The sequence below is a fragment of the Marmota marmota genome, unplaced genomic scaffold (assembly GCF_001458135.2).
Source record: "Marmota marmota marmota unplaced genomic scaffold, marMar, whole genome shotgun sequence".
NCBI classification, from domain to species: domain Eukaryota; kingdom Metazoa; phylum Chordata; class Mammalia; order Rodentia; family Sciuridae; genus Marmota; species Marmota marmota.
In genome coordinates this window covers 21,204,142-21,231,423 of record NW_026000249.1, presented here as the reverse complement: position 1 = coordinate 21,231,423, position 27,282 = coordinate 21,204,142, and the positions used below count along the sequence as shown (strand labels likewise).

Below are 27,282 nucleotides of genomic sequence, written 5' to 3'. Positions count from 1 at the left end.
TATATATATATATAACAAATACTTTTCTCTAATTTGTCCTCTGATTTACTTCATTTATATTAATTTATATTAAACAAATGCCATCATGGTAGGAATATATGTGTGAGAGAGAAAGCAATCACAATCAAACTTTTAAGAAAAAAGACATTATAGGATATTCTATAACCAAGAGATTCAGTTGACCTCTCTTGAGATGAGAATGCAAACATGATATGAAGCTAATTTCTGGGACTCAAGTATGTCATTTTTCTTCAATGACTTATTCTCCTATCTAAATAGAGATAATTTTAACTTTACATGGTGGCTAAAATCATTAATGCACAGTATATTAATTTTTGTCATAATCTTGTACAACAGACACTCAAGTATTTAAGAATAAAAATAAACATTTATAATAATGCCAGTTAACATTTCTGCACTTTAAGATATAACCTTAAAAATAACCTAAACACAAAAATGTAGACTGAATATCTCTTTTTGCATTTGATGAGGATACTTGGAGTTTCTCGAAGAGACTTTACATAATTTGATCTACATACTGTAAAATGACTTTTCCTGTTTATATCAGTCTGTTTTCTATTGCTATAAAAATACTCTAGTTATATATGTGACTGTATGATCAATGTGATTCTGCAACCTGTACAATCAGAAAAATGAGAAATTATACCCCATTTGATTCAAATGTATGAATTGTCAAGATCATTATACTGTCATGTGTAACTAATAAAAAAATACTCTAGGGACTGGGGTTGTGGCTTGGTGGTAGAGCGCTTGCCTAGCACATGTGAGGCACACAGGATTCAATCCTCAGCATCACATTAAAAAAATAAAGTTAAAAGGAAATACCCAAGGCTCCCAGGCTAGCCTGTTATAAAGAAAAGAGGCTTGTTTGGATTATAGTTTTAAATGCTGATAGATTATCCAGCTACATTAGTTTGGCCTCTGGTGAGACTCTTCTGGCTATGTCACAACTTGGCAGATGGTATCAATTAGGAATACATGTGGGACAGTGAAAGCTGTGTAGCAATACAAGAAGCAGGAGAGATTCAGGAGCTATGTTTGCTCTTTTTATAACAACCCACTTTGTGGCAATCAACTGGCATCCTAAAAGAAATATATTAATCCATTTGGGGGGATGCACCTCAATTATGTAACCCCATTCCATTAGGCTCCACCTCTTAAAAGTTTCTACTACCACAACATTGCCACATTAGTGGTCAAATTTCCTGTATATGAACTTTTGTGGGGACACATTGAAATCATATTCAAACCATAGCAGTACCTTCCCTTAAAATTAAAGATAGCACCAGAAGTATAGCTGTGAACAATATACAACTAAAGTCAATTTCTACAAAACAAAGGTACCTGAAAGTTCACATTTAGCTCATGTTCAGTATATTTTTGGAGGGTTTTGTGTGTAGCCAGTGGTGAATGAATTATAGTCTGGAACTGAGCTAAATTGGTTGTGTTACAATGTTTAAACAGGTTAGCAAGCTTACTTGTTAACATTAATAGATTGATGTCCTTGTGTAGAGTAGATAGAATCTTTTTTTTTTATTTTTTGCATCTTAAAGAGTATCTTTGCCAAATATTTATTTTAATAAATTTTTACATTGCTAAGGATTAAACCCAGAGCCTACCTACATGCTACCCACTCTACAGCTGAGCTACATCCCAGTCCTATTTTAATATATTTGATTTAAGCAAATCAAATATATCTTTGAGGAAGATTCACCTTCTTACTTTATTTGTGATTCATTTGTCTCTTAGTAGAATTGTGTAATGCTTATCTATGTAATACAGTCTTACTTTACCTATGTAATACAGGCATGCTTACTTTGTTCTTCATTTACTATATCCATATAGCAAATCACCTCAAAACTTAAGAGCTTACAAAATCAACACTCATTTTCATTATTATCTTTCTTGATTCTAGAGGTCAGCAGGGCTCATGACTTCTCCTGCAGTTGTAACAGTGCAGTATCTAAAGCTGTATTCAATTGTGAACACCTCTTCAATTACATGTCTGGTGGCTTGGAATTGAACTAGAACAGTTTGCTGTAACACCTGTATGTGGCCTCCCAATGTTATCATGTGCAGTCCTCTCACAAAATGTTGGCTAGATTCCAAATGCAAAGTTTCTAGAGTACTATGTTGCCTTTGGTAACTTAGTTTGGAAGACACATGGTATAACAATTACCTGGGTCACAATTCTAGCTACATGCTAGGGGTGGGAACATCAACCCAAATTGGGTTGAGGTGTTATATTATTAGAAGAGTTTTTAGGATAAGACATTTTAATTTTGTCCATCTTAAAAACATACAGTCTGAGCCAGGCATGGTAGCGCATGTCTGTAATCCCAGCCACTTGAGAGGCTGAGGCAGAAAGATCAATTTGAGGTTAGCCTCAGTAATTTACTGAGATCCTTGGCTACTTAATATGACCCTGACTCAAAATAAAAGGGGCTGGGTATGTAGTTCAGTGGCAAAGCAACCCTGGCTTCAAACCCCCAGCCCCTCAAAACCTAATATAAAATAAGAAACATATAATATTTCACAATTTACAAGATTTTTATGAGAACCAGGTCAGTTGAAAAAAGTAGCTACTATGATATTTAATAAAGTGTACTGTATATTCAAGTGACTGTATATGTTTTAAGCAAGCTTGTACAGATCATAAAATATTGAGGATCCTGATTATTTAGAAGTTTGGGAGTGTCTTTTCCCATTAACCTTGTAGAGTAAATTCTACAATGGCCTATCAATTACTTTTCAACATAAGTGAAATTTCAAATTCATATAGGAATATTTTACATATGTGCCTTATTACCAAGAGTATTGTGTGTGGAGCAACCTCCATACTCTTCATTTTATAGATGAAGACCCTGAAGCTCAAGTATACTAAATCATGCAACTTCAGTCACAGAATGGAAATACTGAATGTAGTTTCTTTGTACACTGAATCCTGCTAAATAGTGTTTTCACTGTAGGATTGTACTTATTTAAAATCTAATTTACCACATTGGCCAATTTTATGTAAATAACCCCTAGTTTTCACATTAAGTAGTTTAGTTTTCTGTTTTGCATTGATTTTGTTTGTTACAATAGACAATATTTTGTTTACTTTGTTTTTAGAAAGTATTTTTGTATCTTTAATCATTATGCTCAGTAAAATTATTAACCCTATTTTAATAAAGCCATACTCAATGTATGGTAACATTGGAATAAAGATGCATAACCCTGATTGATAATTTTATACAGATGTTTCCTAAATGTCTTATTAGCAGATCCCTGTGTCTAATTATGATCTCTGATACAGAATTCCATTAGCACACATCCTTATATATTGTAATATTTGGCTATGAGTAACATCAGTGCAAAAATGGAATAATGCTTAGATAATCAACATAAATTTCTTACCAAAGTTGCAGAATATTGTAGGGTCTCCTATAATGTTTTACATGTAGTAAACTTAATGTATATGGGCCTTAAATCTACTGTCAATTTTTATAAATGTTTTACTAAAATTCTATACCCTTAAGCTTTCTATGTAACGAAAAAAGAAATTTATTGAAGGATATCTTTTTTAGTACTCATTAATTTAGAGTGATTGTGTAATCAACATATAAGTAGTGCTCATATAAAGTATTTTGAGGGGCTGGGGTTGTGGCTCAGTGGTAGAGCGCTTGCCTAGCATGTGTGAGGCCCTGGGTTTGATTTTCAGCACCACATATAAGTCAATAAAATAAAGGTCTATTGACAACTAAAAAATATTTTAAAAGAAAATTAAAAAAATAAATAAATAAAATAGTAATTTTAACTATTTGATAAACTCTGATAAGAATGCAGTCATCAAATCTTTTTAAACTCTAAATATGATATGAATTAATCACTGAGGACAAAAACTACCTTTTGAAAGATTAATGATAATTTTATTGTATTGTTTATGGTTCCTTATTTCCAGATAATCTGCTTACTGATTCAGCTATAGAAATCTATGTTCTCCCTTTTCCAAATTTGAAAGATTATCATTTAAAATATTTATTTATTTTAGTTCAGTTATTCACATTATAATGATGCCAATGATGAGAGCTATATATAAAAATAGGATTACTTCATGATAAAATTTACTTACTGTGAACATTTATGAAAATGTTTATTAGGTTTCTCTGGGATCTTTGGTTAATTTAAAATCTTAGTACATTTTATCTTCATTATAACATGTCCCAAGGAAATTTTTGGCTGAAAGATTAGCATTATAAAAAGAGTACTTTAATTAGAAATTTCTATATTGTGGGTCAGATTGCTAAATCCAGTGGCAATTATCTGCTTCCTAAGATATGTAGTTCTCTATCTGAAGCATTAAAATTTACTTTATAATACCTCAAAAACTCATTTCAAGAGGAAATTTAGATCATTAATGGAATTAGAAATAAGATGTGCCCATGGATTCTTCCACTGCTATTTCATCATTTAAATTTCATGTGAACTGGGTGATTAAAGTAATTTTAACTATTTGGTACCTCAAATAGTTCAGGAACAAGTATGCCAGAAGCACTATAATATTACCATTAACTTACTAATTGTTCATTGCCTTTTTCATCCTAGAGGTCCGGAATGCATTAGCATATAAAATAAGGTATCTATTAAATTATTGAAAATCTTGCACTTCTATTTCTTCATAGTTTATGATTAGGGTCATTATTTACTGAGTGGGTAAAAATATTTAGCATAAATTTTGTTGTATCATGTATTGATTAGAATGTGTTACAAGAAACATCATAAAGTTAAAAGTCAAAGAATGAATTTAGAAAATTATTTGTAATATTTATGAAAAAGAAATGATTATAACCTTCATATATAAACAAATCTGATAAATAAATGAGTAAAATCAGAATATGTCAGTAGAAAAAAGCTCATAAAGAACATGAGCTAGACAATTAAAAAAAGTATATCAGTAAGTATAAATAGGTATTCCATCTACCTAGTAATGAATTAGGTAATATTATTTCATTGTTTTTATTTACCTATAAGATAGGCTGATTTGAATCATAATAATACCAGTAATTTTTCAGAGCATAAGGAAACAGAAAATCTCAAGTGTTATAAGAGGGCTTATAACAAAATAAATTAATCTTGTCTTTTTGGAGCATATTTTTAAATAAATCACAAAATTAAAATATATAAACTTAGATACAAATTCATATCTTTAGAAATTTGTGTAAGGTCAATAATATGATTATTGCAATGATGTTAATAAAAATTAGTTAAAGCATTTTTTAAAGAAGGAAGTTTAGTTAATATATGAATATTCATCTTTATGATATTTGTAAAGCTTAGGGTAAATATCTTTAATGAAATGTTTAAATTCATGCTATAGATGAATACTTATTACTGTTATAAAGAGGTCTCTGATATATGGATAAAATAGAAAGTTTCAAATAATGTATGAGATCTAATTATACATTGTATCATGTATATGTATATACATATAACCACACACATATGCTATCAATAATATCACACAACTATATAAAGTATCTGTTCTGTTTAAAATTTAATATATGGGTTGTCTCCAAAAGCACTTTCTGTTTTGTGCTTACTTCCCTATTAAAAATGATTTTTCATTCCCTTGATTTTTAAGGAAATAAGTCATTACTGCTCAAGGGCCCTTGAAAATTTGAAGCAATAAGTCTTAGTATCTTCCTGTTAGATGGAGTTATTCCTTCATTCCTTCATACAATGAACAATTGTTGAGTAAATATTATGTGCTAGTAACTACAATAAAACTGTTTAGTAGGATAACCTGATTATTCTGATCTGTAGATTTACTAATATATCACACTATACAGGCTAAGGACTGCAGTTGGAATGTGTTGGTAGACATTTAATAATATTAATTAAGTGTCATCTATACCAGATATTCTAGATTTGGTCACCAAATTTCAGTACCTTCTAATAACTTGCTCATACCATATATGCACTCTGAGTCAACAATAGTACTCTGTTCATTGGTCATTCAGGAATCCATCCTGATAATATAGCCACCAGTTAGAATATTCCAAATCACTGTGCAGAGGCAAAGAAAGCTCTGAAGTTATTGTATAAGCATTTAAATTTTTGGACTGCAAGTAACATATGCTATTTCATATCACAACACATGGGCTAAAACAGTCAAACGACCTTACCCAACCTTAGAGAAGTAAGAAGTAGAGTCATAATAAATGCCTCAAAGGTGGAAAGCTGAAAATAAACATGAACATCTATGTTTTCAGAAATGTAATGACAGTATGAAACAGGATACAAAAACATGGTCATACCCTAAAGAAATTGGCTTAATGATAAGAATTTTTCAAGCATAAGAAATTAATTTAAAAACTAAAAAGCACAAAGTCAATTAACTTGCTAAAATACATGAAAGCACATATATGACATTTGAATACTTTACCCCCAAATGCAATAAATGGCTTGGGGGGGGGCGGATTGAGCTCTCTTATAGGGCAAGTATTTAACCAAAGACTAGATAACAGAACTGATTATAAACTGGAGTTAATCATTGGACACATGGTTTACTACCTGCTTACCTGCTGTGTATAGGAACCATATAGCTCCAAAAATGACCTTTTGTCTCCTTTGCAAACCTGGAATCCATGAGTCTAATTTGTGAATTTTGTTTAGCTGTGGTAACTCTTATGTAACAAGAGATAATTAACCAAGAATGGGGAACACATATGGCTTTGTTATTGCCCGTAAGCAACATATAAGCTAAGACAAGATGTTCAGAGTAGCTCTAGATTCTCAAATTTCACTTGACACTCAAAAGTAAATCCAAAATGCCTCCCCAGTGTGATCCCTAGATATTCTACCTTCTCCTCTACCTTTCACTCCGTCAGTTAGCTCCAGATATGCTAGCCTGTTAGCTTTCCTCTAATAAACCGAGCATGCTTCTAACTCAGAAACTTTACACATGCATTTCCCACTTTTTGAAAGGCTTTCCCCTCTTTTTTGAAGTCCAGATATCAGCATGGCTTACTTTCTGACCTTCCTTAGGCCTCAGAAAGGCCTGCCGCCCTATATATCCCCACAACCAATCTCTATCCTCTTTCCAAACTTGCCTTTTTCCTTTGCAACATATATCACTTGCACCATTATACTAGGTTCTTTTCCCAAATTAGTAGAAACTAAAAGAGGGAAAAGATTCAGTTTAAACATATACCAGGTAATCAAAACATATTTTTGAATAAATAAATGTATAACATATTTATTTTATATGCCCAATTATCCCATTATAATACATATTCTAAAAGAGAGTTGAATGAGCATTATTACTTATGGGAACAGCCACCCATGACCCAAATAAATTATACAGGGTTTTAGAAACAGGTCCTACAATACAATGCCTGCTACAACACAGTTTTACATCTTTTTCCTTTTCTCACTATAAATTATTAATCTCATCAACCATACGTTAACAGAAAATTTACATATAAAAGGATAAATAATACACAGTGGGATATGCTATCTTGTATTTCAAACATGTTTTATTTTCCACACTAACCTGAGAAGTGGTAAGATTTAGATTCCTATCACAAGCCTACCAAATGGGTTCCAAATATATGCAGTTTATGGGGCTAGAGTTGTGGCTCAGTGGTACAGCACTTGCCTGGTTCTGTGAGGCACTGGGTTTGATTCTCAGCATCACATGTAAGTAATTAAATAAAACAAAGGTACATTGACAACTTAAATGTGTGTGTGTGTGTGTGTGTGTATGTGTATTTTTTATATATATATATATATATATATATATATATATATATATATATTTTTTTTTTTTCATATATTTATATATATTAATTTTAATTCAGTTTTTCTAATGACTTTGAGACATTTCATCTCTTAATTACTTAAATATATCAGTGGTGATCTTATTGTTGGACATGACCTCATAAACCATGGGGTTTTTTTAGTATTTTTTAATTTTTTAAATTTTATAAGCAAGTGATTAGCATATCAAAACATTATCCAAACCAAGAGAGGGCTTCAAAAACCCCTGGTTATTCACCTATTAGAATCCCTAACAGGTGTGGCAATATGAATGATTTTATGTTAACTGGCCAAATTTTGTTTACTTCACAAATGAGGGAGAGTTAAAAGCATGGATTATATTATCTTGGTAGTGGGGCAGGCAAAGATAATATAGCTAGGGTTATAAGAGAAGAAAGGGGGAAGAGAACAGAGGGAGAAAGAGAAAAAAGATATTACATGTTTCTTGTTGGGTAAGGGAGACATATCTTCTGTGTTTAGAACATGTCCTCATATTTCCTTGAGTAACTGCTCTCTCATTTCATGGAATTAAAGTGTCATCAGCATACACACAAACACAAACAATTTCAAATCACTTATCTTGTCTTCTAATCCTTATTTTTCTGCTTACTAAATATGTGACTTTGTATATTATTGCATATTTGCTGTTTTTGCTGAATATTTTCAGTTGACATTTTGCATAAAAAAGATGCATTAAAAATTGTTAGCAAAGAAAAACCATAGAACAGCATCAGTTACTTTGTGAGATACACAAATTTTCTCAAAAAACTATATTATATTATTTAATTTTGGTAAGAATATTTAACATGAGATCTACCTGATAACAATTGTATGTGTACAATTCATTATTGTTATTGGGTCCAGCATTGTAACACAGATCTCTAGAACTCATTCATCTTGCATAATTGAGAGTTTATATCCATCAACTATCATTTCCTCCTGTTCTTGAACCCGTGGTCCTGAAAATACCATTCTACTCTCTGATACCGAGTTTGACAACTTCAGATATGTCATGTAAGTTGAATCATACAATATTTGTACTTGTTTCACTTAGTGTGGTGACCTCGAGGTTCATCTATGTTGTTGCATGTTGTAGGATTTTCATCATTTTAAAAGCTTAATAAAATTCCATTCACTGGGTCTGGGGCTATAGCTCAGTGGCAGAGCATTTGCCTAGCATGTGTGAGTCACTGGGTTCAATCCTCAGCATCACATAAAAATAAATAGATAGATAGATAGATAGATAGATAAAATAAAGTTATAAAAATACAATAACATTATAAAAAATTTCATTGACTATATATATATATTTCTTTTGTTCATCTGTCAGATATTTAGTTTCTTTAATGTATCTATTTTAGTGCTGTATTGCACTTTAGTATGTTTATATTTCTTCAAGATACTGATATTTTGCTTTTTTTATAAAGTAGCTTAAGAATAATTCTTTCTTCATAAATCTTCCTGAAAATTCATTCAGCTAATTGGTATAAATCTGATTACAAAGTAAACTATGTAGATACCTTATTGCACATCAAGGCTTTCTACACAAACTGTGTAAAGGTGGTCCTTTCTTTTAAGTTATTGGAATCTAGGAGTTTTACTAGAGCATTCCATAATTAAAGGGGTCAAAAATGGAAAGAAAATTCCTGGTGCCTACATAATTCTTTCATTTTCAATTTTAATCAAGGTTGTAGAATAGTGTTCAAATGAGACAATACAGGAAGATAGTTTATATATCAATTTCTCAGGTTTTAAAATTTTATTTTATTGTGAAATTAGTGTGTTTTATGGAAATTGGCATCTTTAAATATACTCTGTTACTATATATCAATAAATTAGTAAATATACAAATGATACAACATTAAAGAAACTCCAAAAAAGAAAATTTAATTCCATGCGAAAGTTGTATAATATAGTGTTAGTCATATTTCCATTACATTTAACAATTACCTGAGATTATTGACTTATAAGAGAAAAGGTTTATTTCAGCTCACAGTTTTGAAAGTTCCAATCCACAATCAATTGACATCCACTGACCTATGAGAGCACATTCTCATAGGGAGTACAGGATATAGGGAAGCTGCTTACTTGTGTCTATAGGTAAAAAAGGGGAAAGAGAACAGAGTTCCACAATCTCCTTCAAGGGCATGCCCCTAATTTCCTAAATCTTCCTACTAGGTCCCACCCTTTAACATTTCTACCACCTCTCAAAAGCACCAAGCTGGAGGGGCTGGGGTTGTAGCTCAGTAGTAGAGCACTTGCTCCTCACCTTCGAGGCACTGGGTTTGATCCTTAGCACCATATAAAATAAATAAACAAAATAAAGGTATCGTGTCCATCTATAAATAAATAAATAAATAAATGCACCAAAGGGAGACTAAGCCTTTTAACACATGGACCTTTAGGGAGCATTCAAGGTCCAAACTATACCAAATATATGAGTTCAACTGTGAGTAAGACCACATTATGACTAGTTTTGACAAATTATATTGTGTAGCCATATATTTATGTATACACTTTTAACAAAGGCTACATTCACAATATTTTAAAGTATGTCATTTAACTACTTTAATGTAATTTTTTTCTTTAAATTTACAAGTTTTTTGTTTCCTTTAGTAAAATTACATATTTTAAAATATATCCCAATCAAAAATTAATAACAAAAAATTTTCATATACTGGTGTTTTTCAACTTCCAATGAATGAAAATCAGGAAAAGAAAAAAAATTAGTGACATCATCTTCAATAATCATAATAATCAAAACACAAAGTTACTATAAAGTCCCTCCATGCACAATGAGGAATAATATCTACCATGACCATGTTTACCTTGGGATCAGATTTATACCTAAGAGCTAAATGAAAGTTTAGAGAAAAGTCATGAAGAAAACTATTTTAAGGTACTTTATAAAACAAGCAAAAATCAGAAAGAGAGCTTAGGCTAGAATTTGAGCACTCATTGTCACCAGAATCTGTCCTTTTAACCTCTATACTATAAAACATAAAACAGAGTATTAGAGGAAAGATTTTATGTTCAGAAAAACACATGCATACTTTGCTATTTACAAAAAAATGAAGAAATATGTAAACATTTTAAAGAGAATCTATAAATCAGGGAAATAGAAAAGTAAAATACAGGCAGTTTAAAAGTAAAGGGAATTTTTAAAAATAAAGGGGTGGATAACTGATAATTAATGGAATAATTGCTGTGAAATCTATCAATTGATGATTTCAATGATATTTCTGTATTGCAAGAGTTTCAGATGATTTTTGCCTTTTCTTCTGGAAGGGAAAGAAGGGTGAGGAAATGAGAGAGAATTGCTTTAAATATTCCAATTTATAGTCAGCCTGTAAAAAAAAATGGTGCATTAAATTTCCATTTGGCAACCCCATTGTAATAAGATAAAACATACTTTCTAAAAATTTCCATTTGATGAATAAGTGAACCAATTCAAAATGTCTTCATTTTATTGATATAGCATCAGCATCATTAATGATAATGCTTTTTGACAAAGAGCAATTAACTAGATTTGGTGAACTGAGCAATTGAGCATTGTATTTGTAGTCTGAACATTTGGCACTGAAGATTCTAGGAGTACATATTAAAATGATTGTTGATTATTTAAAGATTTATTAAGTTGATGAAGAACATTAAAGCATAATGTATCCTGTGTTACTTAGGATGTGACTAGTTTCAAAACTATTTAAGACACAAAGAAAATTTATTGGCTTAGTAAGTAATAAGCTCAGTGTTTGCTCAAGGGTTTAATACAGAGTTTTATTAAAGAGTCAAGGATTGGTCTACTTCTCTTTTAATCTGTCTATACTATCCTCTATAACTTGTCATACTGATACAAACTGGCTTATCTCAGCAGATCCTAGAAACTCTAGTTTTCTTGTTCACAAACAGATAGGAAGAGTTTATATTTCCCAAATGGCAAATAAAAGGTAGGAGTTTCTCTATGAATCTTCTTAATCATATGACTTCCCTGAGCATATCACAGTAGCAAAGTGTATAAAATTAACCCAAATGATTTTTGCAAATCTGAGCCCATATTTAGAACTGAAAGTGAGATCAATCCTATCCAAATCATGAGTCTACTGTACAATGAAGTGTAAGGATATTGGCGGTGCAATTGCAGTGTCCACTATAGTCCTTTTTGAATATTTGACATTGCTAATGCTTGGTAGCATGTATTCACTTTCAAAAATCCACAAATATCCTTCTCAAAAAGAAAGATTAAGACTTCTTCCAATGTTGACTTCCAGTTTATAGGTTGGGTTATTTGGACAATTGACAGTCCCTTTTAATTAAACCTCATTGTAATGCTTTATGATTGACTGGGCAATGACTACATGAAAAAATATTGATGTCCATATCAATAAATAAAAAAGTTAAAAGAAGAAAGGATTTCCTGACATATAAAGGAAAAAATCCTAAATGCCTAACAGGACAGAATGAAAAAACAAAAACAAAAACATATACTATCCTGTGCTTTTAGTGAGTTGTTAGCTATTCTTTGTTTTGTTCATTGAGAATTTTGCTAAATAGTTGTCTTCAAAATTACATCTGAGATTGATATTAGTGAAATACCATTTCAGTGGCACTCATAGTATTATACATATTTTGTTATGTTGGGATTCTGGTGTTTGGTTCAACTCAATGTCTTCTCAATGTCAAATTTAAATAGGCATATATATAGAGAGAGAGACAGAGAATGAACATTCACATTGGAGCAGTCTTATATGTCGTGTGTGTATGTGTGTGTGTGTGTGTGTGTGTGTGTGAGATTAAACCTTGGAAATCATTGACTTCTCTAACAGAATAATCCAGAGGAATGGTGGGAATTTGGTAACATTAATCTAGATCTTCACATTGCCATGTTACTGGTACTGCATTTCTCAGTGATTCTCTTGGTTCTATCCTCTTTTCACTAAGTCTTTCAAGTAGTTATATTTCCCCAGTGATCTTCTAATGATAGCAACATAATCTATGGTGTTCTTTTTTCATTTACATTCAAGATAAACCAATTACTTTTTTCCCACAATAATGGAAAAAGTCTGGAAACTCTTCTGTTTGAAACATGTTAGGTCATGTCTGTGGTTATTATATTGTCATCAACAGAAAGTCATGCACATAGGTTTATATTATAGGTCTCTAAACCCATCATGGTGACAGGGAATCACTTAAATCTGTCAAGGCATATGGTTGGATTAGGATTGAAAGTAAATTCACCCAAGCCACAAAACAGCTACAGAATTTGAGATAAATTGCATAACTTATGGTAATACCTGAATGATTTCAGTGTTTTTACATATTTAATTGCATAATCTTTAACGGAATAAAATATATCATGTATACTTATTTTAGTATGTGTGTGCCTGTGCATATACATGGGCATTTCAATATATATATAATACATTTAAAAATTTATAGAAGTAAAATATTTCATTAATTAGAGAAATGTTTTACTTTTTCTTGTAAAATATACTTACATCCACTAAATATTTTAGCTAATATAAATCTTAGGTTGATTCTTTCTAAAGAGGCTGCCCCTCACCAAAGTCATGCATAGTTTAGGTCAAGTAATTAGTGATAAGCAAAGTATTTCTAGAGCAATAGTTTAGAATCCATCCCAGAGCTAAATGTATTCAATAGTTAGTAAACATTCATTGAGTACCTGTTTTAAGAAGAATGCTATGCTAGGTTTCTGTAGGTAGGTAGGTAGGTAGATAGATAGATATAAATAAATATATGTCATAAAACAATGGCAGATTTGCTCTCAGGATATGCTTATTTCCAATATCATCACATCTTTCTTTTTTTCATTTTTATTTTATCATAGGAAGACACTTTTTTAGGAAAAAAATGATACAGGAACTCACCTTATTTATATACTTATTTATATAAAAGCTTGTATAAAGCATAAGCATATGAGAGGTATACACATACATTTTCATAATTTGGATTGTTATTATGTTTGCCATTTTAATTTTTCCCCCTAGATACCTTGCCTTCAATATTTGTCATAGAATTTACTAAAAGGAACAAGAGTTTAATAATATGAACAGATTTATCTGAATAGATTGCTTTGTGTAAAATACAAGAATACTGGGATTTCTCATGTCAACCTAATGTATGATTTCCCATGTTTCTAAATACATTTTATTAGCTTCTATATTTTAGTAAAAAAGAGTAATTAGCAGATAGTATCTTAATTTGGCCAGAAAAATATGATGGTATCTGTATCAGAAACCAAAAAATCATCTCTAGAAATTGTGAAGCACTCTATATTTGTTAACACTAATAATGTCATGATTATGATTTAACTTTTCTGTTTTAAAATAGCTAATTTATGTAAGATATACTTATGCAACATATATACATACGGTCAATTTTGAAGATGGGTGAGAACTTAGTGAAATTTGTGTAGGATCATAAATTTAAAATGAAATTCATGGTTAATTAGAATAAGAAATTGATGAAAATAATGATATCTGATAATTGTTAAATGTTCCTGTGCCAGACATAATTCATAGAACAATGGAAAAGCACATATCATTTAGAACATTGTATAAATACTTAGGCCCAGTTTCAGAAAGAGCCAGGGAGAGAGACAAATTTCTTAGCCATGAGTAGTTTTGACACTGGGATAGTAGTTCTTTATTCCTAACAATGTGTTGCTAAGGAAACTTTCTTAAACTATTTCCAAATATGAATCATCCACACTCACAGATCTTTGAAATCCTTTATTTGGATTAAATCAAGACAACCTATGTAAAACCCGGAGAATGTGCTGTATATACATTATTTTCTCACTTTCCCATGCACATCTTTGCTATTTACCAGGACATACTTATCTTAACAATATAATACATTTGGCCTTGAATGAATCTGTTCAAATTAATGTAATGTTCACCACTGCAGTAGCAGAAGAGGCTGTGGTTTTGCAACTTTTATTTTTAAATCATTTGAAGCAGAAAATTCTAACAAGTTTTCTTGAAGAATGCTTACTGAAAATCAAAGGTGTTTGGCTTTTATAAATGACTTTATTACTTCTCAATGGGTGGTTTTATTTTACTTACTTTCTTGAAATTTAAATTGGACCAAGGTTATCAAAATTATATCCTACACATTATCACTGTCGAGTGCTTTTTAATAATAATTTTGTTAGCATTCATTATGGACATACTGATGGTAAGATCATGTGACAATTGCTTCAGAGACAGTTTCTGTGATGTTTACCTTCAATCAGTCTTCTCACTTTACAGATTAAGTTAAAAGATTTGCTAAAGACCATGAGACTAGTAAGTGGCAGAGCAAAATGGTATATAGTTATCTTGGATTCCTAAACCTAGGATTGTAAAATGAGTATTGTCCTTTCTATTAAAATTACTTTTAATTTACCCTCATATCTTTTAAATTTATATGATAATGTCATATGTGGACATCAAATGCTGGTGGCTCAATCCATCAATATCTATTATTTATCTAATTTGTGTTAACTACTAGGATTTACTTGAGTTTTCCTCACAGTCTTTATGGACTAGAAGAGGAGACAAACACAATGAACACTGTCTTGAGGCCCAATAGAATTAAGTAGTAAAATAGATATTCATACAAATTCTCTGGGAACACAAACCTAGCTTTGTGAAGATTGACCTAGCAGGTTGTGCGAAGAATAACTGAATGATGAGCCCTAAAAATCAAGTATGATTTCCATAGGAGGACTCTTTCAATAGAAAGATCATTACAGTTTGTGGAACTCAATGAGAAAGACATAGAAGTATGAATGCTCTGTATTGTTTAAGATGAGGCAGGTGGGCAGGCAAGAGGAAGAAAAACAGCTGGAAAGGAAAGTTGAGGGCAAATTGTGGAGAATGTTGTCTACCATATTAAAGGGTATGCATTTTATCTAGTAGGCAAGAAAAGGTTTGCATATTGAACTACATGTTTCAATCCCCGGACTTAAGGAGCTATATATAGAAGCATTTGGGCATTATGAATGATGGAAAGTGCCCTACTAATGTAGAAGTTCCAATACTACCTTGAGGTGAAGCTGTCCAAATATATGTGGAAACTAGAATTTTTTTCTTAGCAGATCAGTTAAGACCAATGATATAGACATAGTCTAGGGGCTGGGATGTTCGGAGATTGCTGAGTAATTTCTAAGAATACATGAGATGTCACAAAGAGGAAAGCATGGTAACTTTTGAAGATATTCAAGGACAAAAGATTTTGGTTGAGATAATATCTCATCTGAAATATGTATTGATATATGTATTGATAGGCATATATGCAGGAACCCAGAGTGGGGGTCACCTAGATATGATTTAAGAACTTATCCAGGAAAATATTATACAGAAGATTTAAAAAAATATTTTGAAGAAAACAATTATATTCAACAGTGTCTAAATTTGCAAAGGAATTGAGGAGGGTAAAGATGGAGGAGGGACATCTGAATCTGGTATTTTAGTCAGAGTTCTGTGTTTTGAGAGGGCTATTTTATCAGAAAGTTGGTAAATAAGAAAGAATGCATACAATTAAAGAGGCATCCTGGCACTTTGGAAGCAGAAAAGTGGAGTAAACTACTCAGAAGTTTTTTTGTTGAATGTATGAAAGTGGTGAGATTATAAACTGAAGAGTGGTAGAATTAGGAAGATATGTCTTAGATTGGAAGAATTTTAAGAATTTTGATACATTATACTAGTACACCATAGGAATCTGTAACACATGGTATATACTATACTATGTACTATATATAATATATGGTATGAATCTATAAATGTTGATTTTTCTGGACAAAAGAGGCAAATGAAAATCTCTCTGAACATTCACCATGTATTTTCAAAACAAGTTTTTTTTTTTTCCATTAATACTTATCCAATGCAATTCTATTTTTAGCAAGTTATTTTTTATTAACATTGATTTCTACTTAATCCCCTGGAATGCCTTTAAGTCCCAGTGCATTTCCTTCCCTTTATTAAAAAATAATCTTTCAAATTCAAGTTTTGTCAGAGAGCAAGATGGCACAGGGCAGAGAGTACAGACCATGACATAGTTAGAACATTTTAACATGACTTGACTTCATAAAATATGATAAAATAAGGATCAGGCAGCACTTTGTTTTAAAACATTTGCTGCTGGAATTCTATTATTCATTAAAAAAGCCTGCTGATCACTAGGGTTCTGTCCCCTGATGCCCGGTTTTAGCACCTTCCACAACTCCCTGTGAATAATGTAGAGCAGTGATGGAATACTTCAAGCCAAATCTAGAAATAGACCATCTTAAAAATATGATTTTCCATAGTTAAATAATGCAACAGACTTTCCTATCTAGAAAAATGGCAGTAAACATTGAATTTTTCTAGCTAGCATTTACATTTATTAAACTAAGGTAAAGGAAAATAGTTTTGACTTGCCATCCACAAAGCTGATATGCATATGAATATATGAATGCATGTATTGTGGATGTTTATAATTAAGTATGATGGAAAAGTATAGCATGATTTTGACAAATAAGACCAGACATCTGAAATTCGTCAAATTCACATTTATAATCTGAGCTGTAAAGTACATCCTTTATTATAAGTAGCCCTTTGAAGTATGATTTCATTTTCCATCATGTGACATAGTAGGAAAAAAAAAGCAAAAAGGCAGGAAAAAAGTGAAATAGTTGAAGCAAAGGTATAGCAAACCCAGTATCAAAGAGCTGAAGAGGAGAAAGACCAATATCCTAGATTTCATTTTTTCTATCACAGAAATAATTATCAACTTCAGAACGTCCATCTAAAATTTTCAGTAACAGTGAACTAAAATATATAGGCAAGGGCTGACTTGATGGTTTGACTATGATTTTTCAACTTTGGTGCAAAAGTGATATCCAGATTGATGCGCTGTAAGAAAGTGTGCGTGGCACACCTGGAATGAGATCCTCGGGTCCCTTGATGTTGGGTCCCTTGATGTCTTAGGGAACCTCCTGTTGATTTCCCCAGATCTGGCCAGACCTATATGGAAACCTATGGGAGGGTGGAGGAACTGGCTGCTGGATCCCTGAGAGACCCCTGCTTCCAGTGGGGCACAACAACAGAGTTGTGTGGCCTGCCAGGGTGCCGGCCCTGGAATCGGCCTCAGCTGTTGGGGCGCTGGCCGCCTTGGACCCCTCCAGGCTGGGCTCTCCCACTTCACCCCCTTGATACCCAGAGCGCTTCCTTCCCATGTACTCTGGGGAACAGCTCCAGCAGCTCTTGCCAGGCGCAGAATCTTCGGCAGGAGCGCGTGTAAAGTGACTGATAAGGTACCTCTGATGCAACATGACCAGGTGGGCAGAAGTTACTACCACACATAATAAGATGCCCTTGTCTGCAACATCATGGGAGGACATGAAGAAGGGGTCCTTGGAGGGGACAAGCCAAAATCTACCAAATCGTAAACAACCTGAAGCCAATAGACTGTCCCTTAACAATGTTTCACCCCAAGCAAAACATAAAAAGAACAAAAGGAAGAAAGAATACTTAAATGAAGATGTGAATGGATTCGTGGAATACCTAAAGCAGAACTCACAGATGGTTCACAATTGGGAGATGATAGCAATGGACAGCCAGGAAGTAAGGGAAGAAACTGCAGTTGCTTAAAGAAAGACAGTCAATGGGAAGGAAGACGATTAAAAAGACAAGCAGCAAAGAAAAACGCAATGGTATGTTTCCACTGTAGAAAACCTGGCAATGGAATTGCAGATTGCCCAGCTGCCCTTGAAAATCAAGATATGGGCACTGGAATATATTATTGATGTGGGTCCACAGGGCACGAAATAACCAAGTGCAAGGCTAAAGTAGACCCAGCTCTTGGTGAATTTCCTTTTGCAAAATGTTTTGTTTATGGGGAAATGGGGCATCTGTCCCACTCATGTCTTGATAATTGCAAAGGACTCTATGCTGATGGTGGTGGTTGCAAACTTTGTGGTTTTGCGGAACACTTTAAGAAAGATTGCCCTGAGAGTCAGAATTCAGATCGAATGGTCACAGTTGGTCACTGGGCAAAGGGGATGAGTTCAGATTATGAAGAAATTTTAGATGTGCCAAAACCAAAGAAACCCAAAATAAAAATACCTAAAGTTGTCAATTTTTAATAACATTCAGTACCGTTGTTAATTACTATCACATTGTTACTTTCCAAACTGGCTGTGCTTTACAAGTTAGGCTTCCTTAGTGCCAAGAATAGTTTACTGCATTCTGTCCATCAAGGAGTACTTCTACCGCTGTTGGGAGAAAATCACTGAAGAAAAGCACAAGATGATTAAATTGGATTCTCTGAAAGAACTTGTTTTTAATGGAGAAAACTTAGACAAAACTAAGTTATATAGTTGATTTTATATATATATATATATATGTATGTGTATGTGTGTATAACAAAAGCATACTGCTTTGCATTTGTGAATGAATTTTTGATCATATTGTTTTCTTGGTGTAAAATATCAATTTATTATTATACTAGAAATTTATAATTTGCCATAAAGTCTGTATTTTTAAAATATTGAATAAAAAATGCATTTGCTATTCCCTGAAAAAAGTGATATCCATTCAGTCTATGGAATGAATCATACTTTAGATTTTGAATAAAGGTCTTTTTCCAAGCTAATGATATGTAGTTGACATGTTCTCAAGTTCCTGGACAGCATCAGAGAGCTGCAGCTTCCAGTCAGCCACACCACTGTGATAATCTACAACTAATATTTAACAGTGTACTGTATTGCTGGGATAGGACATTTGATAGGTTAAATATAGAAAATGCAATTTTGATTTACATTGTTTTCACTTTGTGGCCCTATAATAAATCAAGGATCTTCTGTACAGTATTCCATGACAATAATATCCTACCCATATTCCTCCCATAGAAATAGAGTGGCACTTAAAATCCTATGAAGTAATATGATTGAATATGGTACTAGTGTGTGTTTGTTGGTGTTGTTTAATATATTTCTTAATCTTTCGAGTCTTTCCCATTTCCCACAGAACTAACAAAAAAATGGAGTTAGTAATAAAGTTGTCTGAAATGCAATCTTACTACTTTGAAATTGATGACCCACAAAATATTACTTTATCCTTGCTTTTGTGCCTCCTTTTACCAATTATCTAAGCCAGAAATCTAGAAGGCATTTTCAACAACACTCTGTTTTCTTTGTATTTAAAGTCACCAAATCCAATAAATTATGAGGACAAATATGTCATAAATTCACCATGTTCTTTCTGCCACCATTCCTACTGTTTTCTAAGCCCCCAACATAGCTCATCAGTTCATTGTTTTAAACACCCTTGAGTGTCATGGGTCAAGTACTATTACCTTTTGTACTTCACTGGTCTCCTAATTGGTCTTGCTGCTGCCACTCTTCCACAGACCATCCACACTGTATCCAGAGTGATCTTTAAAGAAAAAAATTAAAATGATATTACTGTTTTCATGAGTTGACTGTCAGTTCTCTGAAATTATCACCAGAAAAGCCCTACTGATCAAGCAGTGTTAAGTGTCTTGGACATACTACCATAAGGGAAACTACTAATTTGACAAGGTCTTGGCCATGTGTTAATGTGAAAAAAAATGGAAAAGGGATCATACAGAGCTTGGCTTGTGATTGGTTATCCAGGTTTTACAAAGAGGGGAGCTGTTTGCTATAGGATAAAAGATTTGACATGATAGTTTTTAGACGGATAAGAAGAATGGTCTTGAAATGAAGAAACAATCTCCACAAAATTAATAGCTACGTTGGTTCACAGTCTTCATTCTAAGTGTAGGTATTTCCCAGGGCATGAAGCTAGGTCGTCTTTGCTTTGTCTTGGTATTATAAGGATAGGAAATCATACTGGTTTTTGTACTTGTGTGTTTTTAGTTGCTTCCTCTGTATTATAAAACATAAAATATTTTATAAATGTCAAAATGTATTACAAAATATATTTTAAAGGAAATTTTACTTTGTAAAGCATACAGATTTTATGATATGTTTTATTATTTTTATCCTACCCTCAATTTATGTAATATGCAAAACAAATTATATCCTCTAGCTATATTGATTCTTGTGATATTCTTCCACCCCCGGCACATATGCACTCAGTGTTGTCTTACATAGTTTTATGTCTTTGAACAAATTCTTCTTCTGCCTGATAACCATCCCAAACCTTCATTGTTTTCTTTCCTTTTCTGGCAAATTTTGATTCATCTTGCTAGATTTCCTCAAAAATCTTTGTTTTGGGAAATCATTCATGATAAAAAAATTCCTAGGTCTCAGTAATGTCTGTTTTCCCCTTTCTAAGCTTTCCTTTCTTCTTGGGCATATACCTATATAGTTCCTCCATGGGACTATAATTTCTTTGAGGGCAGATGTTTTATTCTTCTTCATATATATTCTTGTCTAAGAAAGTGACTAAAACACAGTTTATAACACATGAATAACCAATATGTACTTATTTTAGTGTTTTTGATTGAGTATACAAAGCATTGCTTCTTAAGTTTGTTTTACTTGGCACAGTAGCCAGCTTTATTGAGAATTTAACCATGGGTGAGGCCCCTAAGGTCTGTGCACAGGTAAGTAACACATTTAATTTTCCTTACAAAATATAGAAAGAAGTTTGAGTGGTACAGGAATATTTTTGGTTCCATAGCCCTTATTCTTAATCCTTTAATGCTACCCTTTTTTTAATATGCTTAATATCACATTGCTAAGGATTGCCAACTAATTCTGCCACAAATATGACAACCATAAACATGATATGTGTTATTTGGAATACTAAAGGGCACATAATTTATTCTATTAATATTTAGATAATGTTCATTAAGTATTCACAATGTGCTAGTTACTATTTGAATTTCTTTATATGAACTACGTAAGCAACCTAAATAAATTTAGGAGTTTTGCAACATACATTTACTCCCTCCTCTTTGGTTTCTAAGGTACTACACATTCTTGGTTTACCTTTTGTATTTCTAGCTTATGGTTTAATTTTCATTTTCAGATTCTTATTAATCCAAATTCCTAGTATCACACTAAGCAGGGTTCAGTTCCTAGACTACATTAATTTCCTAGATGATATCATGACATTAAATATTGCCCATAAATTGATGCCTCTCAAATGATTATCCCAACTCAGACCTTTTTAGTATAGTCCAAACGTTTTAAAAATTTTTTTAAAGACATTGATGGATCTTTATTTTATTCATTTACTTATATGCGGTGTTGTTATTTATATTTAACCCAGTGCCTCACGCATGCTAGACAAGTGCTCTACCATTGAGCCAAACTTTTTAATATAACTATCTACACACTCTCTAGTCAATTTAAATTTGACCTGTTCAAAATTGAATGGACCAAGCTCCAAATCTGCATCATCAACAGTGCTTTATATTTCTGTATCAACCACATTCTTTCAGTTGCCCTAGTTGAGCACTTCGGAGTCAAGCTTAATCTACCCCTTTTTTGCAAGTTGTAGATCAGAAAAATATACCAGGACTAACTTGACCAGGTCTATATCCACAACCTACTCACTTCTTACTATTTCCTTTGTCACTGCCATTCTTTCTGGTCTAGATTGTTGAAATAGCATTTTAAGCTGACCTGCCTACTTTGGCCTTTGCTTTACCTGCAAACTATTTTGTCTGCTGTATGGTCCTGATAACCTATAATTCAGATCACATCACTCTTTTGCTGAAAATCCTCCAATGGTTTGCCACTTCCCCAAAGGAAAATGTAGTCCTGCATTCTTGTAAATCCAAATACAGTCATCTCCTTCTCCCCATCCATTTCTTTCCTGGCCTCCTCTACCAAAATTGTTACCTTTTCTCATTCCAGGGCAGTCATACTGGCCTAATTTATGCCTCTGCCTGAACACATAACCTCCACATATTGACATGGAAATCTCTTCTACAAGTTTAAGTCTTTCTTTTTTGCAATACTCAGTGAACTCAATAATATTCTACCTGATCTTCCTAATTCAGTCCACAATGTTCTCTCCCCTGGCAATTCCTATTCCCCTCCCTCACTTCATTTTTTTTTTGTAGTATTTACCATCTTCAAATACTTTTAATTTTATTTAATATATCTCCTCCAATATGATTAGTTACATAAGAACTTGGATTTTTTTGTCTGTTTTGTATATGCCTCTACACTAATCCTCTAGAATAATGGTTGGCCCTTTTTAGTTGCTTAGTAAATAGTAGTTGAAGACATACTACTTTTAGTAAGTGACAGAAGCAGATGATTTTAGAGCCCTTCTAAACAAAATAAAGAAAGCCATGATGCATTGAATATATAAAGTCTAGTCTACAAATTGCTCTTCTACCTGGCCTATCTGCAAATATGACAATTTCTGACAAATTATCTATTTGAAGTTTTTGTATTATTAGTTCATTTGCTAGGATAGATAATGAGAGGTATAACAATTGATTATGAATAGCTTATATGCTTATGAAAAGCAAAATGATAATGGATGTAACACATTGTGGTTTCCTTATTTAAGGAGTATTACCTACGATGAATAGATAGGATACTTAATTTTCTGAGTTTCTCATTTACCCTCAAAACAAAAATAGACTATATATTCATTTGTGTGATGTATGCATGCACACCTCTGTGTGTGGGGTGTGTGTGTGTGTGTGTGTGTGTGGTGTATGTGTGTGTAGTCTATATGTCTAACTATAAACACATATACACATATATCCTTGCACTGGTTTCATCAAATATTGAGAAAATCTAATATAAAAAATGAAGCTTGCTAGTTGTCTCAGTTCCTGGTGCAAACCCTTTTTTTCCAGCAAACATTGTTTAGTCACCAAAAACCTCCCTTCACAAAGCTGGGTTTCAATTTGTTGACTTCACATTTAAAAATGGTCAAGGTATTAGCAGTGAGTGTCATATGTTGCTCATTGGCAAGTGAGATCTCTAAAGATGGCCTATTATATGCTAAAAATAAAGGACTTTGATGCCGAAACCTCTATTCAATTCAGTCAGTATTTCAAACAGTACAGTGAGGGAAAAATCAGTTGAGGAAAATTGTCATCATATACATTAAATATCTTTGTGCTTCCCGTTTTGGTTAATTTTTCTCGCACCTTCAAATGCTTTGTGGGATCTGCTGCTGACAAGGAGCAAATTTATTTGTTTAGAATTTCGGCAGCCTTTCCTTCTTTAGCCTTGACTTTCTTCTAGACATGTTAATGAGCTGTGAAAAGGCCAAATGGGAAAGAAATAAGACTTCCAGATAATCCATACTCTGATAAACTACTCCCATGATAATTGGCAGTTTATGGTTCTTCTAGGGCAGTGGGATAAAAAAGCAGTGTTGGCCATGTGTATGGAACAACCTACATTAATAAAATTATAAAAGAAGTTTACAAGGTAATCACAATCCATTCAAACAAATGTCATGTGAATACCTTCAGGCCTAGGCACAATTTGATTATCTGAAAAGCTTTATAGGTCAGATTGTGCTGTGTCCCAGCATTTCTAAATCATGAAATTCTAAACCTACTTGTGGCTATTTCTCTTCTACCTTAAATGAATTTCTTTTTCCTAATTTATATTTTTCACAGGCCAGATCAAAAACACATCTGCCCTTCTTTTTCTGCTTAATTTTCATGAAGTTATCTACATTACAATTTTCAACTGCTTCCATATATTTCATATTCAAAATTTAAATCACTGTGTTAATTTATGGATATAGCAATAATTCTGTTTCATTTCTAGCATAATGTGAAATAAGTCACCATATAAAAATACTTATTAAAAATAGAACAAGGAGTGATTTTGTAGGAAAATTTTAAGGATTATAGAAATCAGGAATATAGAGAATATTTTAAAAATATAATAAAACTTTGTTTTTAAACACAGTGTTTATTCTTTCACTATTTGAACAAAGTATGTTTATACATTGTATCTTTCCATTCCTATTTTCCAAAGTAGATCAACCAAGTCAAAACCTACCAATAGCATGTTTTACGTTTTGATATATATGATTATATAGCAATAAAAATTCCAGTAATATTTTTGTTCCATATTTTATCCTGTTCATGCTTTAATGTGCTGATTTGAAATTTAAATATGATTAAATTTTAGGGCACTGTGCTAATGAAGCCCATGGTAGTTCTTTTTAAACAAATTCATATGAGTATATTATCCATTGAGGATGCAGATATTGTACACTAAAAGTCAATTATTTTATAAATATATAAAATTGGTCACAGACGGATCTAAGGGTGAAAGAATCTGGATGAATAAATGAATTCTGTCAATAATTGTATGGGTTTATGATACACGTAATGACCACATTCACATAAAATATGGCACATTTTTATATTTTGATTTTTAAATGCAATTTTACAAATCTAGCTATCTCTGGGAAATTTCTTTCCCTTGAGTTATTAAAATGATGTCTGACTAAATAGTTAATTTTAGAGATGTCTACGAACTGATACTGAGTTCCGTTCCCATCTCTGCTTTTTATTAGCTCTATGACCTTGGGCAAGTTTCTAACCTCTATGAATGTGGTTTTCTTATTGTAGAATGTAGACAATAATTATCTCTTATGATATGAAGTAAAATTAAATGATTTAGTGACATATTTATACATATTACAAATAGTGGACACTCAGTGTATTATTTGTCTTTTTGATTGTAAATTCTATAGGAGTTTAGAAGACAAGACAGGCATCATAGATTAAAACATAGTCTACAAAGTGAGGAGCACCCACCTAGGTGAAACAAAAAATGATTCACTGGTTTTCTAGAATAATGTATTACAATGTGTTCCTAAATTCATATTATAATTATTAACTAATATACTTTATCAATTTAAAACAATAGTGATAAATTATTTAAACCAGCATACCCAAAATATTATAATATCAATATGAAATGGCTTTAAAAATAATGATAAATTTGCAATCATTTGAAATATTTTAATTTCAGTTAACATGTATTAATTATACATATTGATGGGGTTCAGTATGATATTTTGACACATGCATGCAGCATGTGCTAATCAACTCCAGCCTTATTTTTAATCCACCCCTTGCCTTTCAAATCTCTACTAATCACTATTCTACATTCAGTTCAGCTTTTCATAGCTTCCACATGTGAGGAATAACATGCAGTGCTTGTCTATCTGTATCTTATTTCATTTGCAATATTCTCTAGTTCTGTTCATTCTGCTGCAAATAACAGGGTTTCATTCCTTTTCACGATAGAATAATATTTCATTGTGTATATATTCCACATTTTCTTCATCCATTGACCAGGTTGATAGTCACCTAGGTTGATTCCATATTGTGGATATTATGAATAATGCCTCGATAAAGATGGATATGCAGGTATCTGTTTAGAATGCTGATTTCATGCTTTCAGGTCATTTCATATAATATATGGTATGTGATATCTCAAAAACTTAGAGATCCTGAACAGGATGGCAGTAATAGTAGGCCCCTTCCTTATTTACTGGTATCCTCTGTGTTTGCAATGCAATGAAACACATGTGTACAGTTTAGTGGGTTAATGGATTTTATTATCTTACATGATAGAATATTTTTGCTGGGTATGGGGTATAGGCCTGTAATTCCAGTGTCTTAGGAGACTGGGGCAGGAGGATCACAAGTTCCAGATCAGCCTCAGGAACTTAATGAGACCCTGTCTCAAAATAAAAAGTAAAAATGGCTGGAGATGTAGGTCAGGGATAGAGCTCCACTGGGTTCAATTTACAGCATCACCCCCCAAAAAGTAGAACACTAAATGTTTTTCAATAAAATAGGAGTGTCCTAGGAAATCTTTTTTACTGAACAGAAAAGTTCTAGTTATCTCATGGCAAAGTAAGAAAATAAATTCTGTATTCTCTTTTTCAAAAAGTCAAGTGTCTCAACTATGCTAAACTTTTTTATGTTGGAAAGTGACTGTGAGTACCATATTATTCTCAGATATTTCCAAAAGCAATAAACTACTTGATCTTTCCATTGAAGGCAAAGGTTCTATATTAACAATGATTTCAAAATGAGTAGCATTTTATAAGAAAGTTATGCTAAAGAGACAACATTTCAAATGGCTATTTGGCAGTATTCTCATCATAAGTGTATCAGTTATAGAATCTTAAGCATCTGTAAAACAATCTTGAAAAGTTTTCCAATCTGTTGAAAATATTATAAATGAAATGTTTTAGTGAGGTTTCAAATCCACAGTAGAAATAGAAATAGAATAGAAATACACACACACACACACACACACACACACACACTTCTCATTGCTTTTCACTGTCTTCCTACATGGACCCTCTGGTTTACTTCACCAACATAAAAGAGGACTTTTATTACTTTTCTTGAGGCAGCAGATAGAATTTGCAGCTAATAATGAAATCTGCTAGAGTCTTCCCAAGGCTTAATGCCATTAGTATTTTTTTTACACTGCCAAGCTCTAATGTCCTTAAAGGATCT

At 32.4% G+C, this 27,282-nt stretch overlaps 1 protein-coding gene and 1 pseudogene across 1 annotated transcript in view; both read left to right on the top strand.

The window, feature by feature from the left end:
- Positions 1–27,282, top strand: part of Dmd (dystrophin) — a 1,737,386-nt gene that overhangs the window by 128,347 nt on the left and 1,581,757 nt on the right. The window lies entirely within an intron of this gene.
- On the top strand, positions 10,383–27,061 carry LOC125614150 (annotated as a pseudogene).